The 22681-nt window shown below is 38.7% G+C and overlaps 1 protein-coding gene across 2 annotated transcripts in view; it reads right to left on the reverse strand.

Annotated features, from left to right (window-relative positions):
- LOC149791578 (PTB domain-containing engulfment adapter protein 1-like) overlaps positions 1-14871 on the reverse strand; it is a 116793-nt gene extending 101922 nt beyond the window's left edge. For both annotated transcript variants that reach the window (XM_089970136.1, XM_089970137.1), the window contains exon 1: positions 14820-14871. The gene's annotated coding sequence lies outside the window, so the exon portion shown is untranslated. The remainder of the gene's footprint in view (positions 1-14819) is intronic.
- Between the last annotated feature and the right edge of the window lie 7810 nt (positions 14872-22681).

A 22681-nucleotide genomic window follows, 5' to 3' on the forward strand; every position in this document is an offset into this window, starting at 1 on the left:
ATGTTATGAGCTATTCCTTGCAAGTAATCTTCTAACAGTACTGTTCCGTATGTTGGGACCAAAGCCTGGAGACAGTGATTAAGACGAACGTACTTTGATTTAGATGCCTCTGATTGTTTGATGCCTGAACAAAATCCCTCAAATTTCAATTTGTTGTGATCTTGTTCTTTTCACACAATTAAATTGTAAAGACAACCGTACAATTTACTTGTGTGTATTGTCTTCTCAGTTAACATTTTTGTATTGTCTTCTCAGTTAACCTTTTTTATTGTCTTCTCACCTTCTCTTTGTATACATGTGCGCTTTTGTCTTGCGCATATTTGTCAGGTTGTTTATGATTGGACACAGTTGTCAGCATGCTTCTGTCAGCGCGCTTTTGTCTTGCACATGTTTGTTATGAAGCCTTGATAACCACGCTGATGATTTGGGAATACAGAAATTTGCAGCATTTCCAACACAGAAATAACAAATCAAAAGGTCATCAACATACAATGAGCAGTCAATTCCTGGTTTTAAGCATAGCAGTACATGTATGTTGTTAATTTTGATGCTGAACAGGGTGACTGACAATAAGCTGCCCTGAGGTACACCCATCGACTGAGGATAGTTTTCACAAATGGAGCTGACTACCTTAATTCTGAATATTCCATCTTTCACAAAGATGGATACAGTTTGGCAGGCATCCCTTAGACTTAGCTTGCTTATTTACTTGGTGCTATATGCTTTCTCCAGGTCTAAAAAGAAGGTCATGACTTTAATGTTCTTTATGAAGGCATCTCAAATAAATGATTCAAGTTTGACTAGATTGTCTGTTGTGGCATTCTTGCATAATCCATGCTGAACATCAAATAAAAGGTTGTTCAGTTTGAGATACTAGAGTAGTCAATTGCTTATCATCTCTTCTATGTTTTGCAAATTGAACATATTAATACCAATGGGATGACAGCTGACGGGTCAGTATGGTCCATTCCAGGTTTGGGTATTGGCATCACTGTTGCTTCTCACCAAGACTCTGCCAAGTTGCCAGTTTACCAAACTTCAATGAAAATGTTTAGCAGTGTAAGAGTGGTCAGGTGTTGATGGTGTTTATCTTCTTTTCTTGCTGAACTGTCGTGGACTTGATCAAGATGGCCTTATCACTGAGAGTGAAAGGTTGATTGTAATATTCACCATTAGCAGATTTGAAATTTGGAGAAACCTGTCCTTTCAACTTTTTGACTGGGCAGAGGTTTAGAGAGTAATCTCTTCTGAGGAGTTCTTCAAGAATGTTTCAGCCAATGTATTTCAGATTTCTGGTTCACTGGTGACCATTTCATCAGAGTTCTTTAAATGCTTGATACAGCTGCTTTTAATTTTGCCAATGATGTATACCATATTTCATACCAATTTAACAGAGATGCAAGAGTTCAACCTAGAGAAATAGGATCGCCATATTTTCCTCTTGATCTCATGGTATATACAGTATTTATTCTGATTTTCGGCTGTTGGATTGGCACTTAAATGTTTAAGGATCATTTCCTTTCCCTGAAGGTATCTGCATGCATCATCCAACCGTGGATTGTTGACATGTTTAGGAATGCTGAATCTTTAGTACTAGATTGTCTGTTGTGGCATTCTTGCATATCATTTAGTACTGTATCCTCAAACATCCTGAAGCTTCTTTGTCAATGGGGGTATTGGTATTGGACACCCAACATTGCCAAAACAATCAGCTGTTAGTCTTGACTCTCATCTCTGCCTCAGCCCTTGAGGCTTGGGAATATTATTTGTTTATCATGTGGAAAAATCAAATTCAGCATTCAAATTTCAAGTACTCTTTTCTGCCAGATAAATGCATTTTAATTACTAAAAGCAAAAGCCTCCAATCAACATTATTATTATCAAAGCATGGAAAAGTCTGCATGAAATCTTTAAGCACAAAATGTATTATTGATTGAAAAAAGCAAACAGTTACAATGTACACACCAGATCATCAATTAACTCTTATATAAAAGTAAGCCATTTGTCTGAAATAATAATAATAATAATAATAATAATAATAATAATGACATCAGTATCCATCGCTTGGTATTTGTTCAAGAATTAATTTCTAAAGGTGAACTTGCATTAAGAGGTCACGTGTGTACAAAGGCCAGTTTGTCATTTTCCCATGAGTGGCTACTACTGATAGGTTTGGCAGAAAACTACATCTATTTTTCAAATATTAGAGTTTTCTAATATTAGAAAATGCTTGTTTCGTCCACAACATCTTGCCATTTAGGGCCACCATGCTAACACTTTTTGTCTACAGTACTCCGAAAAAGAACCAATATTCTTCAAATAACAGTAAAGAGAAAATCTGTTCATCAAAGACACACACCTCCCAACGGAATTTTACAAATTCTTTCATTTCATCCTTAATTCATGAAGTGAAAACATGAACAAGCCATGTATCTTTATGGAGAGAGATCTGCCACATGACTTCCAAATTTCTTTCTTTTACAAATAACATGGATCTTCAGTTGCACTTGGGTAAAATTTTTGCCTCAGAAAGTGATATTGTTCAAAGTGGTTTTCATCTATCTGAGCTAGAAATATATATATATATATATATATATATATATATATATATATATATATATATATATATATATATATATATATATATATTTGCCAATTTGAAACTCACATAGATTAAAAGTTACTTAAACAGATATGAAATGTACTAAATATAAAGGGGGGAGCCATAAATTATAGCAATTTTTAAAGCCTTTTATAAGAACATGACAAATGACATATAATTATATTTGTAATACAGAAGATGAGCCATTATAATACACCATTTTATGATTCTGCATTATGTCTGCATGCAATAAAAATCGCCATCAACTGAAAACAAGGTTATATAAATTGCTGGAAAATAGTAAAGCCAGAATCAGTGGTAAATTAGAGATTAACATTCTTGTAATGCTGGATTTTCTTCCAAACAGATGATTCTGGAAAGAAATGGTAATTAAGTGCTCCCTGAATATTCCAAGTTAAGAGACACATATTGTTGGTGTCAACTCTTCTTCAGAGCCAGTCAGCAAAGAACTATTGGCAATACAGAGGGGACAAGAATTCTCAGACTAACTAGTCAGGACAAGACTAACTAGTCAGGAAAAGACTAGCTAGTCAGCAAAAGACTAGCTAGTCAGGACAAGACTTACTAGTCATGACAAGACTAACTAGTCAGGAAAAGACTAGCTAGTCAGGAAAAGACTAACTAATCATGAAAAGACTAACTGGTCATGACAAGACTAACTAGTCATGATAAGACTAACTAGTCACGACAAGCAGACACATGCATCATTGACTTTAACACCAGGTAAACATATTTTTAAGTATTTATAAATGGCAGGAAAAAAGTGTAGAAGCTGCAAACTTGATGTTCAAATTGTCTGAATATTGCTGACTTTCTGTTGTTTTTTTTATATATAAATGCCATAGAACATGAATTGAAAAAATCATGGTCTCTTTAAACAGGTAGCCTCTCATTAAACTATATAATCAACGAATATGTGCATGGAGAACCCACTCTCTTAAGATGAGTAGTCTCCTGTAACAGTTGTTTCCCAAGACCTGTTTCAATGTAATTTGAATACTACTAACACACATTGTAGAGGTAAGGAGACCAGTAACAGTTACAGTAACCAAGTCCTGCCATCCAGAGCATATGTCATACAAAAGTTATCTCCCTTTCTCTACTATCCGTGAGGGCTCGAGTACCCTTGAAACTCTGACAGAGATGTAACTATCAGCAAATACAAAAACACTTTACAAACTGATACATTATTTTCGGAGGGAGGAGTGGCTGGGGCAAAATCTAAATCTCAATTTCATATGGTGCCCCAAGTGGCAGAGTGGTCTAAAGTGCCCACCATTATGGATAACTGCCATCTCACTCTGTCTGCATAGGTTTAAGTCTTGGATTCAGCCAATGTGGGTATGTGAGAAAGCTTGCCAGTAGCTTCTCATGGGTCGGTGGTTCTTTCCAGGGTTTTCCTAGGGATTTCCTCTGCCATGTATATCCTAGCTTGTGCTAAAAAAAATGACGTTAAATCCTATAACAACAACAGCTCAATTTTATAAGTTTCTTTAATGTGCTTTTTTTAATAAATTATAACAACTGTTACATTTTGGTGCCATAAATGAACTGAGAACAATAACAATGACAGCAACAATGTCTGATAGCTAGTTTCAGAGAATCCCCATCACACATTTAAAACTAAAGCAAAAGAAAATAGGAGATTATAAACATAACTGAAATGACAGGAAACAAATGCTGACATTCTGCCAAGCCCGAGTTTGTTTGGCATACAATGGCCCATTGATATCACACACTCTGAATAAAATTTCTTATGAAGAGTGGATTTGGTGTCCACTTTCAGTACAATTTCTCACGAACAGCAGATTTGATGCCCGCTTGTTTTCAGTCATTACAAATTACAACAGAATTTGTATTCATCCAATTAGTGGGAAGAGTAGTAAACACTGACAACTTGTAATTGCTCCGAATGATGCATCCCCAAGCAAACTAATTTCTGATAACAATGTTCTTCTTTCAGTCAGTAAAAATAGAGACAGATGAAAAAATTAACCAAGGGAAAGAAAGAACAAAAGTAAAATGGAAAGAAACTAAATGAAGAGGAAGAAAGGTTGTTCTTTTCAAGCCAAGCTTTCTATACATTTCAACTAGATAATGCATTGTTTATCCGTCTTCTCAGACCGTGACTCTTGAATGGACTAATCACATACACACAAATCTGCTATCTGCAACATAGATTCATACAAAAAGTTTTGACCCTCAATATTTCTCATCAGGCAGTAGATGCAGAGCATAATTTTATTCCTATGATTTGATATGCTACTTCCCCACAGGTTTTTCTTCTTTATGTTTTTTTTTTGTTTCTAAACAAAATGTATTAACACAATATTCCTGTCACTAATAACAATGTTGCCACATCTGCACTTTAGTAAATTCACTCAATTAAAGCTCATCTATTTTGGCACATGAATGCTCTTTGTTTTGTCAATACAGATTTCTATTCCATATATTGACTGCCAGTATCTCACATCAAAGTTTTGTTTGTCAACATTAACAACATTTATTCTCATAACTTTGCCAACAGTGTCAACACTCGCTCTGCACTGTAGCTTTGTTCTGATCAAATTCTGGCAGGAAAATCTGTGCATAAACTCCTCTTCACACATAACAGAAACTCTCATAACTCACTTGTCTGCTTACTAGGAAATTTTCATGAGCCCTGAATTTCAACTACCTCAGTTGCTATAGTTATTCATTCAATAACTAAAATACTAAATATTTCATACTGAATCAGCATTAGCAACCTGATGACATGTATATTGGTAACCCAACAATACGCATATAGTCTGTGAATTATTGCAAGGGGAAAAAAAAGTAGAATTATTGGAACTCATAATTTTAGGACTGGGACTTTTTTCAAGAAAGGAGTCCTGGACTGCAACTGGTCCTATGTAGAACCCTGTGTCTTCTGGTGGAAACCCTTGTTGATATAAATTTCCATTTTGGACCAATAACAGCAACACTGTCAAGATGGCTGCCATGGTGGACATACTGGATGTTAAATGCACCCCATTTCCATTTAGGATCAATGAGGCATCATATGAAATCTTCATTCAAAGCACAATGCTGATTGACCTGCCATCTCGAAGTAGCAATAATATGAGTTTCCAGATGGTCCTTGTGGTGGCCTTATTAGGGAATAGACTGGCATCACTGTGGTGGCCTTATTAGAGGACAGACTGGTATCATTGTGGTGGCCTTATTAGAGGACAGACTGGCATCATTGTGGTGGCCTTATTAGAGGACAGACTGGCATCATTGTGGTGGCCTTATTTGAGGACAGACTGGCATCATTGTGGTTGCCTTATAAGAGGACAGACTGACATCATTGTGGTGGCCTTATTTGAGAACAGACTGGCATCATTGTGGTTGCCTTATGAGAGGACAGACTGGCATCATTGTGGTGGCCTTATTAGAGGACAGACTGGTATCATTGTGGTGGTCTTATCTGAGGACAGACTGGCATCATTGTGGTTGCCTTATGAGAGGACAGACTGGCATCATTGTGGTTGCCTTATGAGAGGACAGACTGGCATCATTGTGGTGGCCTTGTTAGAGGAAAGACTGGGATCAGTGTGGTGGCCTTATGAGAGGACAGATTGGCATCAGTGTGCTGGCCTTATTAGAGGGCAGACTGGCATCATTGTGGTGGCCTTATTAGAGGAAAGACTGGCATCATTGTGGTGGCCTTATTAGAGACATACTGGCATCAATGTGGTGGCCTTATTATTCTTTAAGACTAATCATACATCATAAGATGTCTTCTCATGAAAATCATATGTTGATATGATTTTTTTCTCAGGAAGAGTAGCCATAACAAGATTTTCAAGATAGTTGCTATGACAGCCATACTGAACACAAGATCTGCACCATTTCTTTAGGACCAACATGACAGCATAAAAAGTTTTCAGTGCAAACTCCATGTTGATATAATCATCCATTCATTCTGGCAGAGTTGCAAAATCAATTTTTCAAGATTGCCAAGAACTGTCAAAGCTTAAAACGATCTCATTTCTTTTAACACTAGTACTGCATTATGTACTACATTTTCCTTTGTCCCTTTAAAATATCTTCCCCAAATTTTTAGGGTGAGGGGCGCAATGTCCCCATGCCCATGGGATCCTAACTCAGGCATAAAACATAAATAATGAAATACCAGTTTCTGAACTTAAAATTCAATATTTTCCAGTTGAGATGCACCCAAGAATTATTGAACAGTTTATTCAATGCTAAGTGGTGTAATTTCTCCAAGTGAAATGGTTGGGGATGTGTACATTTCATTCCAAAAATCCATTTCTACAAGATTTCAGAAAAACAGGGTCCCACATAATTTTGTAAAAAGGAATGGAGTACAGAACTTCTGATTTGTTCTCATTCTTCTTATTTTCTGAAAATTTGACCTTAGAAGGAAAAGTAGCATTTTATCCATGAATTGCTCTTACATTTATACAGCATACCTGGGAAATTAAGAAATGGAGCTATTTTTAGCTTCCAGTTTTAGCTGTTTTGAAAACATATAACCAAAATGTTTTGGATTATTCTGTTATTGGTACTGGAAATATTTCTCCAGCAATAAACAATTAGTTTGCATCTGGAAAGTATTACATGATAAATTAAGTGGAATATTTTTTAAATCCGACACTTTGTATATTTTTTTTAAATCTATAAATATTTTATGTTCTGTCCTTAAAAAGTCATTCTCTATGTACAGAATGAGAGTGGCTTAAAGAACAGGTTGATGCTGGGGGTGCTGAATTACCATATGACAACTAGTAAAGCAGTACTCTGCATAACAGATTTTGATTTTAATATGCCAATCAAAATATTCAAAATATAAGTGGTATTGAAGAAACAAGGGATATAATTTATTCAAAGACAAATGACTCTTGACATTAAATCATGTTATAACTTAAAGAAATAATTACACAAACTATGTACTTCTCTTATATTTCATTGATAATATTATACTTTTATGATCATAACACTAGCTTTTTCAAAATTGTTGACATTAACACACACCTACCTGGTGCTGTCAAAAGTCTTTGGGAAAATAAATGTAGATTTATGATTAGTACCTCACCTTAATATAAAAAAAACTTGTACAGTTTAAAAATCTTTGAAAAATTAGATTGTTTACAATCCATGGCATGCTTAATGTCATAAACTATATGGATCTTCTGTCAGATTTGAGTGATTTTACATTCCACTATCTCAAAATTTATATTAAAATATACCGTAAAAAGCAGACCATTGTGCAGGAAGCTAAGAGTAAGAGAAATCAGTAAGCTAGAAAGAGTTGCATCCCATGATAGTCCTATGTCTATCTAGGTGAATGTTGTTGTTGTTGTAGGGTTTAACGCCATTTTTCAGCACATGATAGGCTATACATGGCGGCCAGTATTAATGGTGGAGGAAGAACCCGGGAAATCCCCGGAAAGAACCACCGACCCTTGAGAAGCTACTGGCAAGCTTTCTCACATACCCACATTGGCTGAATCCGAGACTCGAACCTATGCAGACAGAGGTAAGATGGCAGTGATCCGTAACGGAGAGCGTTTTAAACCACTTGGCCACTTGGGGCCCCTCTATCTAGGTGAAAATACTGGTATTATAACATCATCATCGTAATGATGCCAGACATTTTAGGTTCAAAATTGCTTTTTCTTTCATCAGGAAAGTGTTAGAGCAAGCTGTTCATGCAAGTGCTCATAACAGCCAACTAAAATCAATGACCCATGTGCGATCCAAACCTATGTATTAGTAAGTTTCATTACCTGCCTTTACTCTACAGCCAGTATAAATTTCAGTTAGTTTTCAAATAAAATCATATTTGTTGCTTGTGATGAATGGCCAGGTAGTAGTGCTACCTTAATCTCTGAAGAAATAAAATCCATAATGAACAAAAGGCCAACTTTAGGGGTGTATATCTCTATAAATACCTCAGGTTTTGAAAGTTGGAGCTCAAATTCCATTTCCCAGGTCATAAATATGTCACACAGTAAATTTCAGCCTGATGTTTATATAACAGATTAAAATACTAGCTTTTCAAAACTGTTGTAAGTGAAAAAAATTAAGCTACTCCTCTCCACTTTAAACATTCATAATTCATGGAAATTTGAGATGGTTACCTGGAGTCTCTGGGTATCTTGGTATGGAATGACGCATTACTGTACAAACAAATAGAAGGCTAAGTTCTTCACCATCATTTTATTTCAGGAAAGTGTCGGGAATGCCAGCAAGTACACTATTTTAAAAATGCACTCAGGAATATGTAGGGGTTGGGGGGGTAAAACTAATTTCAATTATGCAATAATTACCCATTTCTAGTGTATAGCTTTCCACTTTTTCATGTATAAAAACCACTATCGGTTTGACGTGAATACATCCTCCCACAGCGGAAATTGTGAGTAGAATGCAATCCAACAATCCACTGGGCCTGGATCATGTGTAGAACTGTCATCTTTTTCACAGATGAAAATTCTGACAGGACATCAGAGCAGTGTGGTGGAGGGCATTCAACAATAGCAATGGGGATAAGTATTGCATAATTAAAAGTAGTCCCCCCCCCCAACCAAATAAACTAAAATTTTATCAGCAGGATCACATTACCCATCACTATTGTATAGCCAAATTTGTCAGTTTAGTAGGTAGGGTGATGATCTATTGCTATAGAAAAAATGGAATGTTAGACATATTTTTATGTCTGCAGTGTGGCAGTTTATAGTGATGTCTAGAACTTGGGCATCATGCTGCAGACATGTAGCATCATGTCCCACCCAGTCACATTATTCTGCCACCAGCCCACCTAGTCCTAACACTAACCTCTTAATGCCGAGTGCTAACTAGATCAGCTGCTAGTCCCATTTTTTTATAAGTCATTGTATGATTTGGCCGGGGTTCGAAGCCGTGACTTCCAGCATCCAAGGCAGTCACTCAAACCACTTAGGCCACCTTCATCATACTGACACTTTCAACTCTGTGGGAGGATGTATTCATTATAATCTATATCTTCTTAAAACTGATATCACTGTAAACAGCCATTAACAAGTTTGTCATATGATGATGTCCAATAATGTCATACAAGAGTCAAATCACATGATTATCAAATTTGTCAAGAAGCAGAAGATAGAATCCATGGTAGCATGAGTAAAAGTGTGAAGCCTCTTAACAATGTTGATTTCTATAAATTCTTTTGGATATATATATATATATATATATCATCATCATTGGCGACTCAGTCTCGAAAGACCATGCGAACAGTGCCCTTGGGGTGTTGTCTGTCTCTGTTGGCATCGTCTGCTGTGACTGTGCAGGCCTATACGTGAGTGACAGTCCCTACTGCAATTGATGCAGTTATACTGGGAAGTCTGTGTTACTGTGGTTGCTGCCGCGTTCTTCTTTCTCTTACATTTCTCCGCCACCAACTGGCCATTCCTCGCATCAGCGACTGATATGTCATTGTTTACCATCAATCTCCAGGTGCCTCGGTCCTCGGCCAGCTCTTCCCAGCCATCGGGTGAAATGTTGCATGCCTTCATGTCCCTCTTGCATACATCCTTGAAACAAAGTGAGGGGAGGCCAACTCTTCTCATGTCAGTGGCCAGTTGTCCATATAGGATATCCTTTGGCAGCCTTCCATCCTCCATGCGTCGGACGTGTCCCAGCCATCGAAGGCGGCATTTGCTCAACAGGGAGTACATGCTGGGGGTACCTGCACGCTGCAGGATCTCGCTGTGTGGAACACGGTCTTGTCAGCTGATTTTCAGGATGCGTTTTAGGCACCATACATGGAAGGAGTTAAGCCGGCGTTCTTGCCTCATGTAGGTACTCCAGGTCTCACTTCCATATAGATGGGTGCTGAGAACGCAGGCCTGGTAGACTCGGACCTTGGTGTGCTCTCTCATCGCGTTGTTTTCCCACACCCTCTTCATTAATCGAGCCATGATGGTGTTTGCCTTTCCAAGCCTTCTGTCCAGCTCCATATCAATCGAGAGAGTGTTGCTGATGGTTGACCCCAGATAGGTAAAGTTGTTGACTGCTTCCAGGGTGACACTGTTGATTTTGATGGAAGGGGCAATGGTGGTATCTTGCACGCTGACATTTGTTTTTTCCAAGCTGATGGTGAGACCAAACTGCATGCAGGCATCAGCAAAATGGTCTCCCAGTCTCTGGAGGGCTTCCTCGGTGTGGGTCACAAGAGCTGCGTCATCTGCAAAAAGCATCTCCCTGTGTAGATATATGCCATCTGTGGATGTGTCGAAGGCATAGGACAGGAGCAGGGAGAAGAAGATCCCAAAAAGTGTTGGTGCCAGCACGCAGCCCTGCTTCATGCCACTGTTAATTGGGAAGAAGGTTGAGAAGGATCCATCATACAGGACTGTTCCCTTCATATCTGCATGGAAAGAGACTATCATGCTGAGGAGTTTTGGGGGGCAACCGATCTTACTCAGAAGTTCAAAAAGGCCCTTCCTGCTGACCAAGTCAAAGGCCTTGGTGAGGTCGATGAACATCATGTAGAGTGGTTGACCTTGCTCTCTGCTCTTCTCTTGGAGTTGTCGTAGGCAGAAGATCATGTCTGTCATTGACCTGCCTGCTCTGAAGCTGCACTGAGATTCCGGGTACACACGGTCTGCCAGCAACTGCAGCCTGTTGCGTATGATGTGGGCGTACACTTTACCAATGATACTCAAGAGCGAGATCCCTCTGTATTTATTAGTCACTGCGGTCGCCCTTGTTTTTGTAAAGGGTCACAATTGTGGCATCACGCATGTCTTGGGGGACTAGTCCTTCCTCCCAGCAGAGGCAAAGTAGCTCATGCAGTGGCTTAATCAATGTTGGTTTTCCACGTTTGATAGCTTTGGGCGGGATGCTGTCACTACCTGGTGTTTTGTTGTTTGGAAGAGAGTCGATTGCTTTGCTGAGCTCCTCTAAGGTTGGCACTTTGTCGAGCTCTTCCATGATGGGCAGATTCTTTATGCTGCTGAGGGCTGCATCAGTGACTGACGTTTCTCGGGAGTATAGCTCTGAGTAGTGCTCCACCCATCTGGCCATCTGTTGTCCACAGTCTGTGATCTTCTTTCCTATCAGAGATTTCAGGGGAGCGACCCCTTTCACTGTAGGGCCTAGAGCCTTCTTGATGCCACTCTACATACCTTGGATGTGTCCGGACTCGGCACTGCACTGGATCCCTTCACACAGTTGTTGCCAGTACTCGTTCGCACATTGTCTAGCGATGCGTTGGGTGTTACTTTGGGCACTTCTAAGAGCAGCAAGCGTCCGTTCATTAGGGCATTTTTTGTAAGCTATGAAGGCTTTTCGTTTCTCCTCGATTTGTGGTTCCATCCTTGATAGGTGTGCGTTGAACCAGTCCTGGCTGGGTCGTTCCTTCTTGCCAAACGTTGACATAGCTGTACTGTAGATGGCACCCTTCATGGCGTTCCACTTGATTGTAGCATCGTGCTCAGGCAGGTCCTGGACAGCCTTGTCCAGGGCGGACACATACTCCTCCACTTTGGCAGGGACTGACATCTGCGCGGTGCTTATGCGAGGATGTCCTTTTGGTTTTGAGTGGTGTAGTGTGTGTGGCTGTAGTCGTACTCTGCTGCTCATGAGGGCATGGTCGGAGTCGCAGTCTGCGCTGTGGTAGGTTCTGGTGGAGAGGATACTGTTAAGGCTTACACTTGAAGTAGGTGTTTGTGATGCACAGGCCATGGTAGGTGCATAGCTCCAGCAGTCTCTGACCGTTTTCGTTGGTCTTTCCAGTGCCATGATATCGGAGGCAGGTAGGCCAGGACTCATGGTCCGCACTTACTCTGGCATTAAAGTCGCCGAGGAGGAATAGTGGTTCATTTTTGGGGCATCCTTTGATCTGTTTGTCCAGCTGCCCATAGAACTGATCCTTTGCATCTTCTGACGACGTAAGGGTTTGGGAGTAGACACTGATGATGTTGACAGGACCTGAAGCAGTGGTGAGACGGATGGACAAGAGATGCTCAGTGCCCCCTGTGGGAGGTTCAACCGAGGCCAGGAGATTGTTTTTGATGGCGAAGCCCACTCCGTGCTGGCAGGGCTCCTCAGGTTCTCGACCCTTCCAGAAGAAGGTGTAGTTTTCCTCTCTGAGGGAGCCACTAGAGGCGAGCCTGGTTTCCTGGAGGACAGCTATGCTGATATTTAATCTGGTGAGTTCTCTATCGATGATGGCTGTCTTTCTGGTGTCGTCCACTTCTCTGAGGTCGTCGGAGATGCATGTACACATGGTGCGCACATTCTAGCTTGCAAATCGAAGAGCTGGAGTCTTCTTTATTGGTTTCTTGTTTCTTTTGTCTGGTGTGGAATTACCATCTGTTTGTCATGCTGAACAACACACTGAGCTCCAGACACCCACTGGAGCAGGCAGACGATGGCAGGTCAACACCTTATTGACCGGGGGCTGCCCGGCTTGAGGCGGGCGATAGTTGGCCAGTGGGACACGATGATTCCTCCCACCGTCAAAGCTGACCCATGGCGCCCCTTCCCTACGCCAATTGGGTGGGACTTATAACCCGTAAACTGTCAGCTTCCGTGTTGTTTCCTCACTCAGTAGCGAGACTGGATTGTCCTCTCCAGGGCACAAGCCTGGGCGTGGAGTATGGAGATCCTGGGTTGCCCAGATGTCAGGATCCCCTTCTCGTCCTTGCTGGTGGGGTCCAAAGGAATGCTGAGCATGACATTTGGCACCAGTTTGGATGCAGGAGCTGCCGGAAGGAAGTCGTAGTCGACCCCCAGCCACCTTAGGGGCTCCATTCCGGATTTTCTGTCTGGGTTTACTCCTGTAGCCTTTCATTCTCCCGAAGATATCCACAAGGCAGTGGAGCCAGAATCCAATGGATGGGACTTGGTAGGTTCTGAATCAGAGTTTCCTTCTCCTAGATGAACTGCCTGACAAGGCTAACGAGCTTCATCTTCCCGGGTTTGGAGTCAGAGTTTCCCTTCTCTTAGACTGGTTGCCTGCCAAGGCTAACGAGCCCAGTCTGCCCACCCAGTTATACCGCCGGGCACTCGGTCGCGCCACACAGCAGGCTCTGTTAAAACAGGGGGCCCCGTGTGAAGGTGCTGCTGTGGACACAATAGTGTAGGAGAGGCCATAAGCAAGTAACCTCCTGCCCCACAAAGCGAGACAGTGGTCCTGTGGCGATCACTACACCTGGGAAGGAGAGGCTATAAGAGACGCTTCACTTTCCTTTGGCAAGTGGGACATCAGGCCCAGGCCTCGCACACCCCCCAATATATATATATATATATATTACATTCTTAAATACAACCATGTACAATATATATATATATATATATAGAGAGAGAGAGAGCATCAATATATCTACATGAAGAAATCAACACAAGATTGTTATCAGCAGTCTCATCAGAACACTAATCAATTCTAACGGTATGCATGGTTACACGATCTATTAAAGCCACCAAGATACAAGAAATCAAAGAGCAAATTTCTGACCACAATATTACAGTCCATTCTTCTTTTTTTTGACAGACTTATTACAGATGCTAATCTTAACTACTGTTTAAGTTTTACAATTTTATGGACAATGTTTTTTGGTGTCTTCAGTAAAAAACGAATTAAAGATATGTTAATTAAAACACTAAAAAGTAAATATACCTGTTTGGTGTTGGTTTGTTTTATTTAACATATTTCCTCGAGTTACAGGTGCGTTTCAAGTTGATTTACACTTTGTGCGACATACATCAAGTTCACAACATTATGTGAAGTATCTTTTTCGGTATTATTGTGATATCAGAGTAGCTCCCCTTGCATAACCTGCAATCTACATCATGTAGTACATGGCCTCAGGTTATCGATCGTTTCCGACAATCATCAAATTTAAACTGGAGATTAAATCATTTTAAAAATACGAGCAAAGAACAATAAATTGGCACATATCATATCTGGAATGCATGTGTCTTTATTTACTTGTAAGCCGACTATTTATTTTACGATCCCATATCAAGATTGTAGCAATCATTGGTACAGTAGTTACTACGATAGTACTCCGGGCTGCAACAGTTGCCCTGTTAAGATGTGCGACGTTTCATTCTTCACTATAATCTAAATTCAGTATTAATTCTGCGCTGCAAGGTACGATATATAACGAAATAAATCATTTTATCTGAATAAATATACACTTGATTTATGCGGAATATTTACCCATTTTCTTTTGCACCAGCAAATATCACGGCTTCTCGTGCGGAATAACTCCAGCACTATAACGTAGTTTAAGCCCAACAAGTGAAAATAAATACCGGAATAATGACGCAAAATTTATTGGTCGTTTAAACTGCTTTTAATTGATAAACTGTGTTTAAACAGTTCTGAGGACAAACAATGTTTTCAGGCGTCCTCACTGAGTAAATAATATAATGTTAAAAATAGATTATTGTACTCGATGTAATGATATAAATGTCAGTTAAAGCCAATTAAGTTTTATACGAGAGGTGCTAGGATTTACATTTTAAAAATTTCAGACCGCCAAAAGGCTTGAATACAACTCTCGTGCTCCAATTTGTTAAAGAAATACTTTACTCTATTTATCTTTTTATTTGAAAAGAAAAGTATTTTGCGATTCCAGAATAAATATCCTTGTCCAGCACCCTATCCCACCCCTCCCAATTGTTTGAGCAGTATTTATTCAAGAGAAGGTCTTTGCGTATGATTTATAAGGAATACAATAAATGTTGATTTTCAATAGAAACTGGAAACTTCTTAAAAACTGCTTCCTCCAATTAAATGGTCGTTCCCTTTATTTACAGTCAAAACGTACCTTGACCGAAACAGAATTACAGACAAAACATACCGAAGTCAAAATGTACATGTGCATGCCAAAAATGTGCCAATGCAGTGCTTTCTATGTTCTCGATGGGAGAAAAAAAAAGCCTGATAGAAAGAATGTCAATGTTGTAACAATGGAAGCACACTGAGTCGACTAAAAAACAAACGTTCTATGGAGAAAGCGGGCAACAATTAAATTTCTGCAAGAAGAAAAAATAGTTCGCAGACATTTGTAGATCAAGCCTCAAGACAGAAAACAAAGTAAATCAAGTAGAAAAGAGATAAAAAGCAATGAGTTCATCTGAGAGCACAAGGAATAATATACATTTTGAATGCAAGCTCAGGACAAAATCAATAATCTTAAATCAAAACTGCCTCAAACAATAGTAGAAGTGGACGGAACAAAAACAGAGGTACAGATTGACATGGCATATAGAACTGATGTCATGGACGAACACACACGCGCGAATCTGAAACATAAAGCTAAAGTGCAGAAAACAGAGACAAACATATTTGCCCACAAATCAGGGACCAAATTATTTTTAGCTGGCACGCTTCAAGTCGAGATTGAAACTAAAGACAGGATCGCGACAGCTCCTTTGTACGTAACCAAAGGAAATGTTGGAAATATACTGAGCTATGAAAAAAAACGTGAACTTACAAATGATTACAAGAACCCGTGTTACAGCGAAGAGTAAGTGTGAAGAGCTCTGCGAGAAGTTCACATATATCTCTAAAGCATTTGGAAAATTAACAGACTTTCACACTAATGACACTTTAGTTCCTGCAACTCAGCCATACTGATGTATACTATTTAAAACCCAGAAAAAAAGTTGAAATAGAGCCGGAAAGACTCGAAAAAGTAGACATTATCAAGAAGGTAGATCGACCAACTCTACGTTTATCTCCAGTGGTCATATCACCCAAACCGAAGAACCCCGATAAAATCAGGATCTGTGTTGATTTGCGTTTGCCCATTGTAGTGGTAATACACTCGTTACATATCACACCAAACAGAGAAGATATTGTTGTGCAACCGTGTTATCCAAGCCTGATCTAAATTCGGGCTACCATCAACTGGATCATTAGTACATTCTCAACTCACATGGAACTATGAAGATATAAATGCATCGTTTCCAGCAGAGATATTTCAAAAACACACTTTATAAAGCAAAGACTACAAGGCGCAAGAAATTCAGCCGTACTCAGGAAATACATGACAAAAATCTAGAATCCATTTGACCTCGCATAAAGGAAAAAGGATTGCCACTAAATAAAGATTTAATTCTTTTGGATACTTTTCAACAAAGATAGAATTTAACCAGATTCCCAAAAGGTGGGAGCAAGTAAAAGTGCCAGTACAGTATTTGATCAAACGTGTGAGAAGTATATAGTTTCTGACATGACAAAGCACATGGAACGATGTGTCCCAAATTATTAAACAGTTAATGACACGCTTCATGCCTTATCCAAGCAAACCCAACAATATGGATGAACTGACAAACACAAGCAATCGTTTCAAAAGCTCAAACAAGATTTAGCAAGTGACGTAGCAATAACTTATTTTAATCCTCACAAGTAAACGATTATTTGAAGATGCAAGTCATGTTGGTCTAGGGGCTTTATAAACACGGATTAGAAGAGTTATCGCCTACATCAGTAGAGCACTGTCAGATGCAGAAAACCGACAAGCCCGACAAAGTCTGAAGTACTAGCAATAGTTTTGAGTTGTGAACATTTCTCTCTGTACCTGCTTGGACATCATTTAAGCCTGTCAGTTTTACATGTGATGGTCAGCAATCCAAAATCACGACACTCTGCAAGAATCCAGAGACGGCGATTCAGATTACAAGCATACAATTCCAAAGTAGTTTAAAAGCCTTGAAATAAATGCTATAATCATTCTAAAGTTACAGAAGCTTTTCTTCAATTTATATCAGTCAATGCCATTCGAAAGGCAATCCAAGAAAATCAGATGTCTACTTTAGAGAACCATGATCGTCAACATGTTCCTCCCGTTAGTAAGTTGTCAGAAAACGGTTTGTAACAAACAATGATATGAAAGCTTCGGGGGAAGGGGCAGTTAGTGGAAATTTGGGGAAAACATTAACAAGTGTGATCGGTGTGGGAGGGAATGGATAGGATGTTTATTAAAAACGTCTTTTGACGCGGTATTCAACTGACGAGGAAAGAATGTTGCATCACATCGGAGTGCCGATCTATGCTGAGAGTTATTTTAGCGACGATCTTTGTTTCCGAAAATGCATTGGTAAAAATGTACTGGTACTGTTTTCTGTACCATTGTGGTGCTTTTTGTTTGCGCATATGACATACCATAGTTTACAACAGGTCCTAATATACTAATTTCCCAGCATTGTCTGGGATATCAAATGTTGTTTTTCCTCATAGTTTTTTTTTTTTTTTAACCCAGTAGACACAATGCTTGCCACACTTGTCACTTCTGAAAATATGAAGCCACTAGGCTTTTAGGAAGTGACTTTCTTTTTCTCCGATTTTTGGCGGCTCTCCGTCCTCAAAGTTTCTAAATGGTGAATGGCCAGAATAAAAGCGACAAAAAAGTCCTAACTAAGCTGCCAAAATTTGTTCTAGTTCCGCTATTGCGACTTGTGGGTTACTGAAATTGCAAAGTAGATGACGAAAATGTACAATTCATTTTTGGAAGTAATTTTAAGAGTTATAGATGGACCCATGTTAAATACAAGCTCATGGCTTACCCATGAGATTTATGCCGAAGCATCACAACTATACAAGTGATTGATGTTTAGAATGGTAAGCTAAGATGATACATTAGCAAGTGAAACAGTCGTAGCTAATCCTAAAATATCGTAACAATTGTGAAGTCAAACGAGCAATTAGAGATTCATTCCAAAGTAAATACAAAACAGTGTTGAATTTTGATTTAAAGCTTTTGGGCTTGTGATAGAACCTTTCGGACTATTAAGGATTTAATTCTCAATACTGTAAGTTCTTTTTAAATTTTCACTTTATATTCCAGGGAAATAAATTATTTGTTGAATTTTTCTAAGTTTATTTTGGTTTTCGCTCATTTCTATTAGTTTAAGACCATAGAGTCGAACACTTGGTTTTCAAAGTTTCTCAATCGTCCCTTTAACACAGATAAATTTGTTTACTTTGCTAATGTTTGCTGTGAATACTGTGTTTGAATACTCTTCTTGTGGGACTGTTTTACTTTTTAAATAACGATTATTCTTGTACTAAATCAATTAAACCTTACTTCTTTATACCTTCTGTAAAAGGCTGAGCATATAATCTTATAGTGTCTAGTCGTCTGCCCATACATCCATCTTAACATCCACACATCTTTCTGCACAATAACTTTACATGAGCAGAAAGTTCCCGAATGCCATATGATTTTCTATCTCATATCGTTAAAATGTTAATGCTTAAAAATGTGTGCAAAGATCTGTTTGAACAGTTTTACCAATTCGATCCTTTTCATAATGTTTCAAAGACTATTAATGAAAGGGACCTAACTCGTCAAATTCTATACTATATTGATACCTGGCATTGCGATTAGTTCCCATGTATTGCCTGATACCTATAGGACACACGGTACTAATGGTATGGAAAAATGGGAAACAGCCTGGAAATGGGTGAACCTAAAATAGAGTATATATGGGTTAGGCTGACCAAGATTGGTTAATAATGTAAGTTATGTTGCAGGAAAAAGAATCATTTGAGAGCTTATCCTAGTTGTAAGCGAAAATAATAGAGACATTGTGTTATTGATGGAATTTCAGTCCTTTAACAGTCTTGAGTTTGGAACATTCATTACTAAAATTAGCACCCAACTCTTTGATGCGGAATTGAAAGCGCATGTTTCAAACCCATGCAGGTCCAGAAAATGCCGCGGCTGATATCCTTTCCTCTACACAGAAGCTGACATCCCGGTCTCATCTCTACTGATAAATATAGGTTTGATCATGAACACTCAGTACATTTAAGTTATTGAAATTTTAATATCATGGTGTTTGCATAGGTTTACTATGGGAACTGAATTAGTACCGTGTGTACTTTACATCCAGTAGTCCGCATGTTTTGATTTCATATGACTCTTTATGCTGAAGATAGCCCACTTCCTGTCTGTTTGACTGTGTACGTCTCTATGTCTGTAATTACAAGCGAAGGTCCCAGTATAATCATGTGGAGTCTTTTTTATTGGACACATACAAACAGATATATAAACGAGATCGTAAGTTTGTCGTTGTCTATGGAGAAATTGTAGTATTTCTTTCCTTTATACTTATTTGGTTTGACTATTCCTGTTATACGTAATTGCTTGACTATTCCATTTATACTTAATTAGTATGAATATTCCCTTTTATACTTAATTGGTTCGACTTTGCCCTTTTTACGTAATTGGTATGAATTTTCCCTTTATATGTAATTGGTATGAATATTCCCTTTGTACGTAATTGGTTTGACTATTCCCTTTATACGTAATTGGTATGAATTTTCATTTTATACGTAATTGGTATGCATTTTCAATTTATACCTAATTGGTATGAATATTCGCTTTATACGCAATTGGTTTCACTCTTTCTTTTATACTTAATTGGTTTGATTAAATGACTCATGTGTGTTACTTTCTGGACAAGATGAAACACGCACAGTAGTACAACTTTGTCGTTTTCTAATCTTTTTGTAAGCCTCTTTCATACAAAAGGCGCCAGCTACCTGACATTTAACATTTACCTATCAACGCCTGTCAATATACATAGCCATCCCAACCCACCCAATCTTCAACCTGCCCGCCTTCCATCCATCCAGCTGACCAGCCTAACTGACTTCTTGCCTGCCTGATTTTCTACCTACTTAGCTACAACACATCTACCGCTTTATCTAGAATAAAGTCCATATATTTTTTCCCCATTCATACATTTATCAATCCATGTATTCAATTATCCCTTCCTATTCAATATATTTGTACGTATTCTCTTGCCTACCGTTACATTCTAGGATCTTTTCATGTGATGTTTATTTATCGCTTAGGAGTTTTTTGACAATTAGGCATCATTCAATGTACAACTCTTTGCTAAATACATACTCGAGAGTTAATTGAAATCATCAGCCAAGTTGATCGGGCACTAGGAAGGTTAAAACCACTGACTGTAAAACCTGCCTTGTTTGAAAGCTTTTCTGTTCCAGTTCCAATGACTAAATAAAAAGGTCTGAACACGTTAGCAAATGAAAATAAGACCTTTTCGGAATCTTTGCATTATAGTGAGTTAATGTGTCGTAATGTAAAGATGACAATCTTTAGTAAGAGAAAATAAATAGTTCTATTATTACGCCGTGTGTAATGAACTACAAATATGTTATTAACGCACGTCATGTTAATCAAATTGTTTATCTCTTAACCGGCACACGGAAACGCAAATGGAATTACATTCGTCCACAAATTAAAGCCAGATAGCCTTTGAAAAAAAGATTTTATCTGAAACACGGTTGTTTGACAAATTTATTTGACGTGCAAATAGTGGTAAATTTATGCAATAAGTGGAACAATACAATATGTTTTAAATAGCTAATTAGTTATCTTTGAAAATCACGCATACATTACGTTTACATACAGACAAATGCCGTTTAACAATCACAAGGGTAATGTTTTATACGAATTATTGAGTTTATAGCGTGCAAACGTTTTCCGGCACACGAGGAAATATCTTTTGCCCGATGTTTCCAATGTTTTCCGCTAATGTTCCGGCGAATGTCTACATACAACAATAGTCCATATATGGTCATTATTCTAACATAATCAATTACGCTACTACAGAAAAATATATTTGTGTATTCCCGTTAGTGAAATTAAATTGCAGGCTGATTGTATATACTGTTAAGAAATATATTGATGTAGTATTAAACACATTGTTTGTACAATGCATTTTCGACATTAAAATTAAATTTGTTGCAGGTGCATTGGATGTACAATGATATAACTGACCATGTTTAAAGCTTACCTCAACGCCCCTGTTAGCTTAATTTGAAAATATTGACCAACTCAGGTGTCCATTGCATTCAACCATAGATAACTATTACCAAAGATGCACACAAAAAAAAACATATTAATATGCGCCGTTTTTGGAGTTGATTCTTTAATTTGATTAATCCTTCAGAATACATGACAGCGGATTTCTGTGTTGCTTCGACAATTTACAATGCCATACTTTTGTAAAAGTTGATACCTCCCTAAAAGCATATTTAAGTTTTACAACGTTGAAAATTTAACCATGTTAAGCAAATTCCACTTTTTATGGGATCAGCAACATGTTGTTGCACGTGAATGCAAGATTCACATTCCAAGATTCACATTCCAAGCGCATGTTAAGGATAGTCTTCTTCAACCAGATCTCTTGCGTAGTTCAGAGACCGCTCCGGTGGCCTAGTGGTTAGAGCGTCCGTCTCGGATGCGGGAGGTCGTGGGTTCGATCCCCGGTCGAGTCATACCAAAGACTTACAAAAGTGGTACTAACAGCTGCCTCGATTGGCACTCAGCATTAAGAGGTTAGTGTTAGGACTGGTCGGTCCGGTGTCAGGATAATGTGACTGGGTGGGACATCATGCTACATGTCTGCGGCATGATGCCCCAGTGCTAGACATCACTAAAAAAACTGCCACGCTGCAGACATCGTAGCGATATGACTGAAAAATTGTTAAAGCTACGTTAAAAATCCAAATCACACATCACACGCGTGGTTCAGAGAAATCTCCGTCATACGATGCAGAGAACACAAGAAGCTACACAAAGGTCTGGTTGAACGACTTCGTTGAGTTCTACAGCAACTGCATTATTTTTCACGTGTCTTTGAAAGCGCAGATAGCTATCATCCTCTATTTTGATTGAAAGTATTGAATCTCCGTTCTTTTTACCATTATGCACCGAACTGATATGAAGCAACCAACCAGTCAATGCAGTTCAAGGGATTGTTTCACATTATGGGAATGACGTCACTACTGTGCGATTGAAGTCAATGAACTAACCAATCGGGAGACATGTTTACTAGTTACTGGCCTGTGATATTCGCCTGAAAATTTTAGGTCCGGTATCAGTAAACTAGTTTAAGGTCTCACTGGACAGTTTATCTGGTGAATTTTCATCCGACAATGACCTATTGCAGAAAAATGAGAATAATTTTACACTGAAGGTACAAATAAAAACAAATGATTTTTGTAGAAAGCATACATGTGAGATTCTGATT

The sequence above is a fragment of the Sinohyriopsis cumingii genome, chromosome 9, assembly GCF_028554795.1.
Source record: "Sinohyriopsis cumingii isolate HCF-2022 chromosome 9, ASM2855479v2, whole genome shotgun sequence".
Lineage (NCBI taxonomy): Eukaryota > Metazoa > Mollusca > Bivalvia > Unionida > Unionidae > Sinohyriopsis > Sinohyriopsis cumingii.